This window comes from Propithecus coquereli, unplaced genomic scaffold (genome assembly GCF_000956105.1).
Source record: "Propithecus coquereli isolate 6110/MARCELLA unplaced genomic scaffold, Pcoq_1.0 Scaffold53, whole genome shotgun sequence".
In the NCBI taxonomy this organism is placed as follows: domain Eukaryota; kingdom Metazoa; phylum Chordata; class Mammalia; order Primates; family Indriidae; genus Propithecus; species Propithecus coquereli.
The window spans coordinates 4,016,059-4,028,795 of record NW_012151174.1 but is presented as its reverse complement, the minus strand read 5'-3'; the positions used below and the strand labels follow the sequence as shown (position 1 = coordinate 4,028,795).

The 12,737-nt window shown below is 48.3% G+C and overlaps 1 protein-coding gene across 1 annotated transcript in view; it reads right to left on the bottom strand.

The window, feature by feature from the left end:
• Positions 1 to 12,653, bottom strand: part of MFAP3L (microfibrillar-associated protein 3-like) — a 37,259-nt gene extending 24,606 nt beyond the window's left edge. The window contains exon 1 of the mRNA XM_012657020.1: positions 12,549 to 12,653. The gene's annotated coding sequence lies outside the window, so the exon portion shown is untranslated. The remainder of the gene's footprint in view (positions 1 to 12,548) is intronic.
• Positions 12,654 to 12,737: the final 84 nt, after the last annotated feature.

The window sequence follows — 12,737 nt, the reverse complement described above, 5'->3', positions numbered from 1 at the left end:
GGCAGTACACGGTGAGAACCAGGGCCTGTCCTATTAGAGCAGTGGCAGTTAGGAGGAAAGAGACGAAGGAGAGCTCACGGTGTGCTTGGTCGATCGTTGACTTCCCGGCTGCGCAGTGCTGGGGTAACTCCCAGCACCCGATGGGCAGAACGAAACACACCCTGACCGCGGGGCTTCTGCGAACACACCGGGCGAGCGTCGTGAGCTCACCCGGCGACCGAGAGTAGCTACGACACAAGGGCTCACTAGGACTCCACCTACACTGATGCTGAGGCCTCTACAGAATTCTATGCTGCGTTAATTATTGGATATACAAAAGGTACATATTTTTCAAAAACTGATTTGTTTAAATCACTGTTTTTCAAACCTAAAAAGAAACTATAGGCTCAGAGATGCCATTTTTATAAAACTTTATTTTATTTATTTATTAAGAAACCATGCTTGGATCTTCATTTTTTTCTTACATGGTACGTTGTTCTGATTAAAGGTAAGAATGACACAAAACAAAGCTCTCAGAAATATAATGTTTAAATTGCCCAGGGTCATCAAATCAATTTTTTAAAAAATCACTTTAATCTGCAGGTGAGCTGTTGATATCCCACAAAATACAAGTGTTGATTAAGCCTGGTCGGAACTGAGTACCCAAGGAACCTGTTACCACAGTCTTTTAAAGAGGAAAAGAGAATCACAAAATCCTTATGGAGGAGGAAGAGAAAAACAAATTATATTAAAGGTTGTCCTCTACAGACATAATGGTTATTAGACAAGATAAAAATGGGTCTATCACACATATCTGTTCCTGGAACTAGAACACTCTACCTGGAAAAACTTGGACATCTTTTCATAAAGGTTTTTCTTTGTACAAATAATGGGAGCACAGAGAAGGCGACGGATTGCACAGGGTCATGCAAAAAATTTAGGGGATAAGAACCAGCACAAAAAAGCCTACGACGGCTACTAACAATCCCAGATTGGGCCCGGGATTCTGTTAAAATCTCCTGGTTCCATAAAGGCTATTTTACAGTTGTTCCAGCAGTTGAGACAGGAAATGAAGGCTATTCTGATCACAGGTACGTCTTTCAGAAGAGTTTACTGATGTTTTAGCGCATACTTAAATTCCTGCAATTCTCAATCTAAACCAATAGGCTACAATAGTTTTGGACCCAATTAATACAAATCCCTAATTGATCAGAGGGACATTTACTCAGAAATCTGAGGATCCAGGGAATAAACCAAATCTGGAAACTGAATACAAACAGGACAGGTGCCCTGGTGGCATCTTCCTGCTGCCAGGCCAATCCCCGAAACAGACTGAGGCAGACAAAAGGGTGAGGACGCCATTTTAGCATTTTTCCTTAATCTCTGACACCATGTTTATCAGATTCCGCATTAGACCTAGAGCTGGTTCAGAAGCATCTGGAGCTGCTTTCTGTCTTTCTCTGCCTGTCTCCTCCACTGGAATATTCTTTTTCAACATCCCCCACCCCGCTTTAAAATATGTCTTTTCAAAACATTCTCGCTACTCATTTGGAGTGTGCATATTCATTCTAGCTCAATTAATTCGTTCTGTCGCTGCTAGTCTACAGCACTATTCCTGCCAACTTCCAGTTCTTGTTTCTATTTGATCTCCAGCCCATTTCCCAAGAAGTTCTTGATAGAATTATGCATAAGCTCCTAAATTCAGAGTGAAGCCAGGCAGGAGCTGATGGGCGTCCGGACACGTCAATGAGTCAGGACTGTCCCCTGGCCTGGAGAAATGGCCAGAGGGTCCCGTACACAGCCAGGCGTTTTGAGGAGCTGCTGACGCGGGCTGCCTGCCGGCGAGTCCAGGCTGGGCCGCGCTCCTGGTCCCTGTGCAGCCTGCAGAGCACGGTCTACAAACCAGACAGCGATATTCTTAACGTGCTTTCCCAAATACGACGCGGGGCCCGAAACACTTGTGAGTTTGCATTTTCCTGCTGATTCTGGATACTTGTAGACACAAGTGCCTTTCTCAATTCCTACCCCTCTGCCCAGTTGATGGTACACAGACAGCTTCTCAACCAGCCAAATGGAAGTCACTTTTCTGGATCTGGGCGGGCAGTGCCACATACAATCAATCTTACAAAGGGTGGCTGATTACTTTGTGCTGGGACAGCCCATAATAGAGCTATTTAGCTGTGAGCCTGAAGGACAGTATTTATAGCACCCAATCAAGACACAGAGCGGGAACACATCCAGCAGCCCCACGCCACAGCCAGTGTGAACCACTTGCTGCGAGTCTCCCGGCAGCCAGGGAGCTGAGATCACAATACAGCGAAGGGACAGGATCGGGTTCCTGGGATAAGAAAAGGGAAGGGCCCCGAGATTCAAGTCAAGAACAGAAATTCTGGAGTGAGGTGTGAAGAGCAGACTGGTTTAGAACTTCCGGTTTAAGATCCACCAACTGGGAGGGAGGATACTCGCGCCATTCCTCAGTTTTGCAGTTTACTAGCCGATGACCCTGAGAGTCACCTGATCTGAGTCACAGACCCGTCTCTTGCGTCCTCCCCAAATCGACCATTCTACGACCCTGACAACCTGGGGTGTAACTGGGGCTGGCGAAGGGAAGAAACGGTGAAGGGGGGGGAGGAAAGGGAAAGGGCAAGGGGACTGCTGGTGCACAGATAAAAATCCCCTCGCGCTGAATACATCAGGGCAAAGCACCGCGACGGCCAAGCCACGTGTGGCGGGGCGGACGGCCAGAGACCGCTTGTGCACCACACAGCATCTAGGAACCTGGCGTCCGCAGACACGGCAGCTTCTTGTGTGTTCCTTACGTTCTGGATGATCCAGTGAAGGAGAAACTGAACTCAAGCTCTCAGCGCATCAGGACCCCCCATTCACACCCGCGTCCTGCGGCAGCTCAGAGTAAGGACGGAGCCTCACCGCCCTCACCCTGCTACCTGGACTAAGGGTGGTGACAAACCCGGTGCCTGTGGCCGTGCCACCCCCCACTGGCTGTGCAAACCTCTGCGGCACCCCTGGGGCACACCGCCCACCACCCGCACCCCGGACCTCGGAACCTTCGTTTCACTACAGAGAGGCCCCGTGTCTGCACTTACAGCTTGGGGATGTAATTTTTATCACCAACAAAATTCCACCACACAAAATGGTCGGCACTCAAATATTTGTTGTCTGTGCTTAGCACCAGGCACTCCATGCCTTTGTCATTATTTTTTAATTAGTGACAATCTGTGCATGGTGAATGTCTCAAAGATAATGAAAATAAAACACTAAAACCCCTAAATTATCACAATGTTTGCTTTCCAGCAATTCCTCCTCAGGGTAAAAGCCAGAGAGGGCCTCCCCATGGCCTGAGGACAGGTCTGCACCCGAGCTTGCTCCCCGCTGCCCTGGGCTCTGCTAATCCTGGACGTACTGGGCACGCGGGAGCCCTGCCACTTACCACTCCCTCCTGGAAGGCTTTCCCAACACTTCCTCTGTGACCCTAAGGCCTCCACTCAAATGCCACCTCGTCAGCAAGGCCCTCCCTGGCCACCTCACGTAAAGCAGTGTCCACCATCACTGTCTACCTTACCCTGTCTTTGTCTTCAGAGCTTAGCTCCTACGTGTTCGTGTTCTGTGTCCGCCCCCACTAACACGGCAGCTCCCCGAGGGCCGGGCTTCCGTGGCGGGTGCTGTCCACTGCTGTATCCCGCTGACAGCAAACACCTGAATATCTGCTGAGTGAACTTGTTCTAATTTCACGCCCTTTAAATTAGACCTACTACCAGCTTGCTGGTCGTCCACATTTACCCTGCCTTTCTTTCAAATTTACCCACTTCTCAGACTTCACGTAAATGGATCCATTCTTTAACCACAAAACTAACTTTAAAATATAAACCAAGATTTCTTTAAAAGTCAGCCTTAGGAAATGGATTGTTTCCTTGCAGAACTCAAGAGGCTGGTGTACCCCAAAGACGGTCCTGAGGGCAAAGGCTCAAGGCAACACGGAAGGGGAGCAGAGGCTGCAGAGTGACGAGTAATGTTCTGGGGCTATTTTCTATGCCTGAAATACACGGCATTGTTGCTGAAATGAAAAGCAATCACCCACTTAATTTATAAATGTCACACTGTCCCTCACGCCTGTGTCTGGGGTGGTTCGATTAGGGCCGTCCAGAGTCACAGCACAGGAACTGGATCACCCAGGGTTTCTGCTTTCACCAGAACAAAACCTCATCTATTTGAAAAAAAATGTGCTCAATAACTGCAGAGGGTGGTAAAATAGCTTTTTCTCCTTCCTTCCTTTTTTACCAGCCCATCATCACGAAGTGGAATTGCATCATTTCTCTGAATCCCACATGTGAAGTGTTTTCACAGACTGGAACTGGATCTCAGTGAAAAACAGATCAGAAGAGATCTTGCAGTTCGAACTCTACCTGATTAAATTCTAGAGAGCACGACGATAACTTCCTTTAGATTCACCTGGCATTTATGGTTTACAAAACCCTCCCGCAGACATCGTCCCATCCGAGCCTCACCCCCACTCTGAGGCAGGGGCAGGCCTGCGTGATTCTGCCCCTGGGACGGTGCAAGGATCTGGGGCCGAGCCACCAACCCACCAGCGAAAGCCCCTGCGCAGCCCAGGGCTCCCGGCCCCCACGCAGTGATCAACGAGCGAACACCACAGCCCGGCACGCTGTCCAAAGGCCACGCATGTCTAAACTGTCATGACTGTCCGGGTATTATTTTAGAATTCTGTACGTAAAAACAATGCTTTTCAGAATTTGGTTGCATCTTGGTAGTCTTCCAGCTGACTTCAATGCACATCTTAGGGTCAGTCTTTCAAAGTTACGTGTTTTTCAGTGAGCAATATGGCAAATTATCCTAATTAAACGAAACCACCAGATGCAAGTTAAACACAGGGATTCAACAGATCCCATATGCAGTTTCTGAAGGAACGTTGCTTTTCTCTCAGCTTTGACAGGAGAAAGCCCTGCTAGGCCGAGCACACTTTCCAGGTGTCCTCAATGACCTCTCGGCGTGGCAGTCAGCTTCACCTACGTGATAAAAACTATTCGGAGTCAGTCACATCAATTAAACCGAACTCTGAGTATTGATAAGGCTACTCTTACCAGTTTAGTGACAATTAGTGTAGGGATTAAAAAAAGTTTAAGACCAGGTCACTCCTCCAAAGATGCTTAGAATCTTGGTGATACCTGCAGTCAGAGTAATAAATAATTATGCGCTAAACTAAGTAAATGCCATAGAAATTCAGAGGAGGGCAAGCTGGAAAGATCACAGAATGTTCCTTGGGGTTGGCCAAGACCTAAAGGATAAATAAAGGAGACAGGACAGTTTTCCCAGCAGGAGAAATGGTTTAGTTTAGACACGTAAAGGTAAAAACAAACATGGTATGCCCATTTATGAAAATCTGTGTTACAGTACGTTGTCTCATGGCTCACGCGGTGGATGCGCTGTGTGTGCCCACCTCGGGAACTCTGGGATACGAGGGCACTCCTCCAGAAATTCTGTTTAATAAGAAGGCCTCTGGGGCTTCTGAGGATAAATGATACAGAGGACTCTGGGGCAGTAAAGATCCACTACTTAGGAAGCAAAAACTACCACACCAGTGAAAGAGAAGCAGCCATGCCCTGCAGGCAGGGATGAGCCCCCCACAGACGCAAGAGGGAATCGAAGGCCACCGCGGGTGCTGGGTACGGAGGCACAGGAGAAACACTCAGCCCCCATTAAGGCAAAGGACTGGAACAAATGTTTTCCGGCAATAAATTTCAAGTTCCTCAAAAGTGTTTTGAAATGGAGAAAAACAGGTTACCTTTTGGGAAGTCTAATGAGAGCTAGACTCAGGGACCAAGTCATCGGGGGTTGTCCGAACCTTGAAGAAGAAACAAACACCTTCCAACTGGGGGCTGCCAGCGGAAACGGCAGAAGACGGCAGGGAGAGGGCCAGGGCAAGGGCACAGGCCAGGCAGGTGGCTGGGCAATGCGGCCCAGCGCGGCCCCCAGCAGGCAAGCAGCAACTCAGAAGATGAGCTCAACAGCAGCAGCTGAGAAGCAAGGAAGTGCACTGGTTGCTAGAAGTTTAAGCCTCCCACAGCCACCCTAGGTTGTAAAATGGTAAAGCTGGAGCCAAACACGAAAGAAATCTTCACCCACATACCTTTCCCTGAGAAGGGCCAGGGAAAATGGGGTTTGCATTTTTGAGCAGAACCACTGTGTATCTATCTACCTACTGCCTTGCAGGAGAGCCTGGCCTTTGGGGAAGAAAGGGGTTAGCTGGTCTCCTTGGATGGTCTTGGGAGGTGCTGCTTCAACCAACAGATGCGAATGATTTGAATCGGCCCCAGCCTGTGCCCCAAGCGGGCGGGTCCTACCGATGGAAACTTCTGGAGCACTTAACTCCAACCCATTTATTTCCTCAAGAAGCAAGCGCTTCCTTTATGCTCTTCCTCCCACCATCAGCAAACTCGAATCCTCAATGAAGGAAAGGGTTGGGCTTATATTTAAATATCTGCTCAGCAAGCTTTCCTCTTTCCAGCGGATTATAAAGAGTCAATTTCAGCCCAGCCTCTAAATGAGTTACTGTCTTGAGCCAGAATTAGGAAGGCCCACCCCGTGCCAATTTTCTTTCAGTCCCCTCAGCAAGTCCCCTTCTGCCCAGAAGCTGGGGAGCCAGGGAATTAATTCCTTCTCTCGCTTACACCTCTGGCGAAGGCTGTGCCCTGTGATGATAAGGTTCCAAGGTCTTCCCTCACACAGGGCTCTGGGTGCGGGCTTACTGCGCTCCCCTGCGCTAAGTCCCTCTGGTGAAGCACACGTGGTGGCGGTCGGTCCCTCTGCTGTGGCAGAGTCTGGCCCGCAGCAGCAGAGCCCATGAGCCCTCAGACAGGTGCGCCTTCCGCATTTCTGCAGCACCCAAGACGTGGATCATCTAATTACACAGGAGGTGTTTAAAACGCCTCCTTTCCTTCTCTGCCCAGATAAACAAATCAATCACCGAGTCCTGGTGGTCTCACTCCCAAGTATCCGGCCACCACGTCCTGGCGTTCCCCTGGTTTATGTGCTCATCATCTCTAACCGGCACCACTCTGCTAGACCCCTTCCTCGTGGACCTGCTCTAAGTCTCGCCGCCTGCAATCCACATACCATGCTGTTGCCAAAGTCGGCTGACTCTTTAAAAGATCTGATCCAAAACACATTCCACGTCCCCATTCTGTGCGTTAGTGTAAAACCAAAGCTCTCAGCAGGTCACGCGTCCTTCACGGTCTGACTCCCATCCACCCACTTAACGTCATTTTTGAAGCTTCCCTCCCCCCCGCATCGGGTTCCCTTTCCTGAACTCCCAGGAGTTCCCCACGGCTCCCCTGTGCCTCCGGCCGGGCTGCCTCCCCTCCCTCGCACACCCGGCACGCCCCAACTTCGCTGTGAGGCCTGGGCTCAAAAGCTGTCCAGGGCTCCCCAGGTAGCCCCAGACGCTCCTTGCCTCACTGACCTTTACTCATAACTTCACATTTTCGCCATAATTTTCTCTTTACCATTAGAGGATAAGATCTCGGGTGGTCAATATTTGTTGAACGAATCAAAGAATTAATGAAGGAATGACACATGGAAGTGAGCGAGGCCAGACACTGGTGCCTGGGGATGCAGTCACGGGGAAAACAACTCACCCAGAAAGAACACAGGGCCACGGGGTGAGAGGACCTGGTCAGAACCCAGGGAAAGCAGAGGACAAGCCCTTAGAAAGCAGTGAAGAATTGTGGGTTCCGATTCAAGCAGCAGAGACAGAAAAATAAATAAACAAAACAAGTTAAAAGGGGGGGTGGCACGGGGATAGCTAAGGGAGCAGCATCCCAAAGAACAAGGCAGAGCGGATTCGAGAGAGAGGATGGTTTACACCGTGCCCGTGCACCATAATGGAAAACAATTACTGCATCGTTCTATGAGGATTTTTGGGGAAAAAAAACCTTACAAAGTTAAGCAAATGGTTGCTACAGAATATACAGTTTTGTTTTTATTAAGGTAAATTTTAATCAAGTCTTAACTATTTCTAGTATCAGATATTTATGTTTACTGTTTCCAGTATAAGCCCAGGGCTTCCTTTACAAACTGTCTGAAAAATTTGTTTTTGTCCTGCTGACTTTTTCTTGCATATAATTTTCAATTCAGAGCCACTCTTGTAACACTAAGGCGGAGGATTTCTTCAGCTCAGGTTTACCAGACACAGAGATGTCAACTCAACCAGACGATAAATTTTCACGGGGCAGACATCAAGGCCTTGGACCTAGAAGGGACTAACTGAATATGTTTGGAAGGGATGACTGAATTTCTTACATTTAAGCATGAAAGTTAGGTCATCTAGTATTGTAGCTGTCACCCACACCCTGCCACATACGGAGCCCACGGCAAACACTGCTGCTTGGCTGTGGCAACTTCCCAGATGTACCAGTACAAGCCCACGACACTGCAAGCGGCTACTACTAACTGGCCAGAGGTAGCCCATGTGAAGTTCCAACATGCTCAGGTTAATTATGTTAAATTTGGGCTTTCCAGCCCCCTGCCCACGTGTGCCTGGTACGCAGACAGCAGGACAGCTACTACCGTTGGAGGACAATGAGCACAAGCAATCAAAATGTGACTCGACCCTCCTGCTTACTTTCTATGTCCTCCTTGTATCACAAATTGTGCATAAAAGTCTTCTCAAGCTATTAATTTCACATACACATTGCAATTTCAGAGCAATTCTACAGGCCGCCCGCTGCTTCTCGTTAGACTCCCTTTACCAAGCTGCCCTGTGAACTGGGGGCTATACGTGGCTTTTTTTGTTTGTTTTTAGTAAAATAAATACGACAACAGTCCGTTCATTTCATGTTGCTATTTAAAAATCCCTCGCTGGTTTCCCATTGTTTATCCATAACGGGATAAAATCGTGACACCGAGCTCATCCCAACAGAAGCATCGCTCTGTTCCCCTCTTCCCGCCCAATATTCCATCACACCAAGCCTTTCTTTGACACGGTTCTGTCAGCTTTCTACGGCTTCCGTAACTGAGCACCGCAAACTGACTGACTTAAAACAACACAAATTTACTATCTCGCAGTTTGTGGTATGGAAGCTCAACATGGGTGTCAATGGGCTAAAACCAAGGCATCCGCCGGGTGGGTTCCTTCCGGATGCTCCAGGGGAGAATCCGTCTCCCCGCCTTTGCCAGCTGCGAGAGGCTCCCGCAGTCCTGTTCCCTGGCCCCTGTCCATCTTCAAAGCCAACAACAGCCAGTGGAGTCTTCCTCACCTGGCGTCACTCTGACACCGACTTCTGCTTCCCTCTTCCACGTGTGAGAACCCCTCTGAGGACACTGGGCCCTCCCAGATAATCCAGAATGATCTCCCCTTCTCAAGATCCTTCCCTTAATCACGTCTACAAAGTCTCAGAGTGGACATCTTTGGGGGCCACTGCTCTGCCTGTCGTAATGGTGTTCCTTCTGTCTGGAGCGTCCCCTTCTCTGCTTAGACTTTCACCAATTCCCCAGGCATTCCTTAAGATCCTACGGAAATGTCACCACTGGCCTGAGTCCCTTTCTTCCTCCACCCCACGGCCTCACTCCTTTCTGTGTCCTCAGCCCCAGGTGCACACCTCTCTGGAGACTTATCTTGTACCCTAATTTATTTGTCCTCAAGCATCTCTCCAACTAGACAGTGAGTCACTGCGCTTACTCACTTTTGCAGCCTCTGCGGCTTAACGACAGAAGTTTGCAGGGAAGAAGAATCAAGGTGATACCCTAATGAGTAAAGGGCTCAGGAGGAGGCAGGAGCAAGACCAATAAATTCACAGGACTTCTTTCTGGAGTATAACTTATGCACTATTAATATTTCTGACAGCTTTTAACTTGGTTACATAACCAAGCCCCTTGTAACCATCTTTTAACCATTCCAGCGAGGTATTACAGCAAACTTAAAATCAACCATTTGCATTTTAAGGCTGTTTCTAACTTTATTATGATTTGCCATGGATCAAAAAATATTGTCACCTGGGCTTGGCTAGACAAGTCCCCCCCTAAGCACCACGTTAGATGCTGAGTTAGGCGAGTGATACCATCGGCATGATTTCTGAATTCCAAAAACAAGTCAATAAATTACACTTGTCTAACCAATCTGACTGGGTTGTGTTGGAGATTAAAAGCAACTCAGCTACAATATTTATTTGGTATTTCAGTTTCTGGAATATCTTGCATTTAGAAAATAGAATTAAAAAGTCCAAATTAAGTAAAATTTAAATAGCCTCAAGTATTTGAATTGCAGGCCAAAGAAGGAGTTGAATAAATTAAGGACACGTGAATGGGGGAGGATCTATTTTTAAAGGCAGTAGTTTGCTATAAATGTCTAACGTCACTAACAACACCATATCATATAGAAACTTAAACACATGAAAATAAAACTAAAAATCATGTGCCTGTCAGCTGAACTGCAACAACCCAATAGTTAAGTATGAAAGAGAAGAAATTATCACATTTTGTAACTTGAATACAAAGTCTACTTTGTTATTTTTTTCTTCATTAGCAGGAATAAAACCTCTTTTCAACCTAACTCCTGTTGGCTTTGTTAGTTTTAGGTTAGGGAATGTGGAGTTTTTGAAGCCAAGGGCAGTGTGTAAATAAGTCTTCGGCTAAATTTCATTGTCCTTCCTAATACCGAGAAAATATTTACGATTTTTGGATCAAGAAGGGGGCCTACTGATCTGTATTAAACCTCACATTCACAAAGGGTAAACTGAGGCCTTGCTGCTTCCTCTAGATCAGAAAGAGCCCAAGGCTAAGGGGAGAGACTACCTACTTCCACTTGGGAATGAAGCCCGAGAACATGAGACCCGCTGTGCACATACATGCAGCACTTCATGGCGGGTTTTAAACTTGATGCATTTTTATAGAGCAAGGAAACCCAATTACTCAATATTTGTGCTGCGTTTTTCAAACTTCTAATTTTTTTTTTTAAATAAATGTATTTAGAAATACATTTAGGAGCAATGAACATTGCCAACCAGACTATTTGGCTAACATGGAGGACTGCAGGTCTAATTCGTAAAAATGGTAATCACATTGTTGCTACTGTTGCCGTTGTCTGGACATTTCAAGCCTTTCCTATTATTAAATCTCAGTTACATATAAACACAGTATAGAGCCAACTTGGGGAAATCACATGAGCATCTGGAATTGAGCTGGAGTCATCTCAGGCTTGTGAGCAAGCACCCAGCTTAAAGGCTGTTCACAACCCAATGAAAAGTCAATGCATTTCTAAAGACTAGTAAGGTCTATTAAAAATGCAAACAAGAAGTTTTGTAAATAAGCTTAATAAATAAAACAACTGAGCCCACTAAGTGGTACTTATAGAAACAGGCTTGAGAATTTAGCTTTAGTTTGCGGTAGAACTAGTTCCCACTAGAAAAAGGATTATTTATCTTACCCTTATTAGATCCAATAACCCTAAAAGTGTTAATGATACTAAATGTTTTAGGAAGAAACAACAGTAGAAACCGCAGTGGGACTCGCAAATTGCATTTTCCATATAAGCAAAATGTCAATAGAACTATATTGTTCTAACATATGCTCTCCTGAAAAGAAATTTTGTTCCATCTTGCATTTCATCCTGAACAATTTTACTATGTTCAGCATAGTAGCAACTGAAAAAAAAAAAGTGTTTCATCTAGAAACAAAAGTGAGAAAACTGCAAAAAACATCACGCTTCTGCAATGCTAGGTTCCAAGTTTTTAATATAAGGCTAGGATGACGCAAAATAAAGATTGCCACAGTAACCAAACTTTTCTGTTAACAAGTATCCTTAAAAACAATGACAATTTAACTGTAATAGATGGTTTTCTACAATGTGACTAACGCACCTGCAAACCTCCTCCTTTTTTTTTTTGCCCCCCTTTTGCTAGCTTGCTTTATAAATCTTGGAACCTGCAAGTCAAGTTTTCTTCGGAGACGGAGGCAGGTTAATGATCGGGCTTAAAATAAATCGGTTCTGCAATTACTCTGTTTTTTAAGCCTGTGAAGCACGTTTCCCCTTCCACGCCATGAAGCAATTCGATGTCAACTTGCTATGGAGTCGAATGCGACAAACTCTGAGCGCTCCGGTCACGAGGCGGCGGGCCGCGGCAGCCCCAGCTTCGCACCCCTGCAGCACCAGGACGCGGCGCCCTCCGGACAGGGGCCCCGGCCAACACTCCCCGCTCCCTGTCCAGGGGAAACTGAGGCACAGTGACCCGAGCAATCCAGAACCCCGCGAAGGCCCCCGCAGCGGCTCGGCGGACCCGGCCCCCGGGAGGCTCGTGGGCAGCGCGCGGCGGCCACCGCGCTCCCGCCCCGGCCCACCGGCCCCCGCCGCGCACGCATCTCGAAGCATCCAGCCAGCCCGGAGCCCGCGGCTGGACCCGGAGGCGCCTCCCAGCGCGCAGCCCCCGCCGCAGCCTCCGCCGGCCCGAGCGCCCGAAAGTTCCGCGGTGCCGGCGGCCAAGTGGCCGGGTGCGGGGCTCCCTCCCAGCCGCGCCGCTCGGGCTCTCGGGGCGCCCACTAACCTGGCCCCGCCGCGCCCCTCGGGTGGCCGCCGTGCGCCCCGCGCCATGGCCAGCTGGAGCGGCCGCCGCCCGCGCCCCGCGCCCGAGCAGCCTCCGCCGGCGCCTCGCAGCGTTGCGGGCTGCGCCGCGGGCGGCCGGGAGTGCGGCGCTGCCGCCCACAGCAGCCGGAGCCGGCCGGGCCGAGCATGC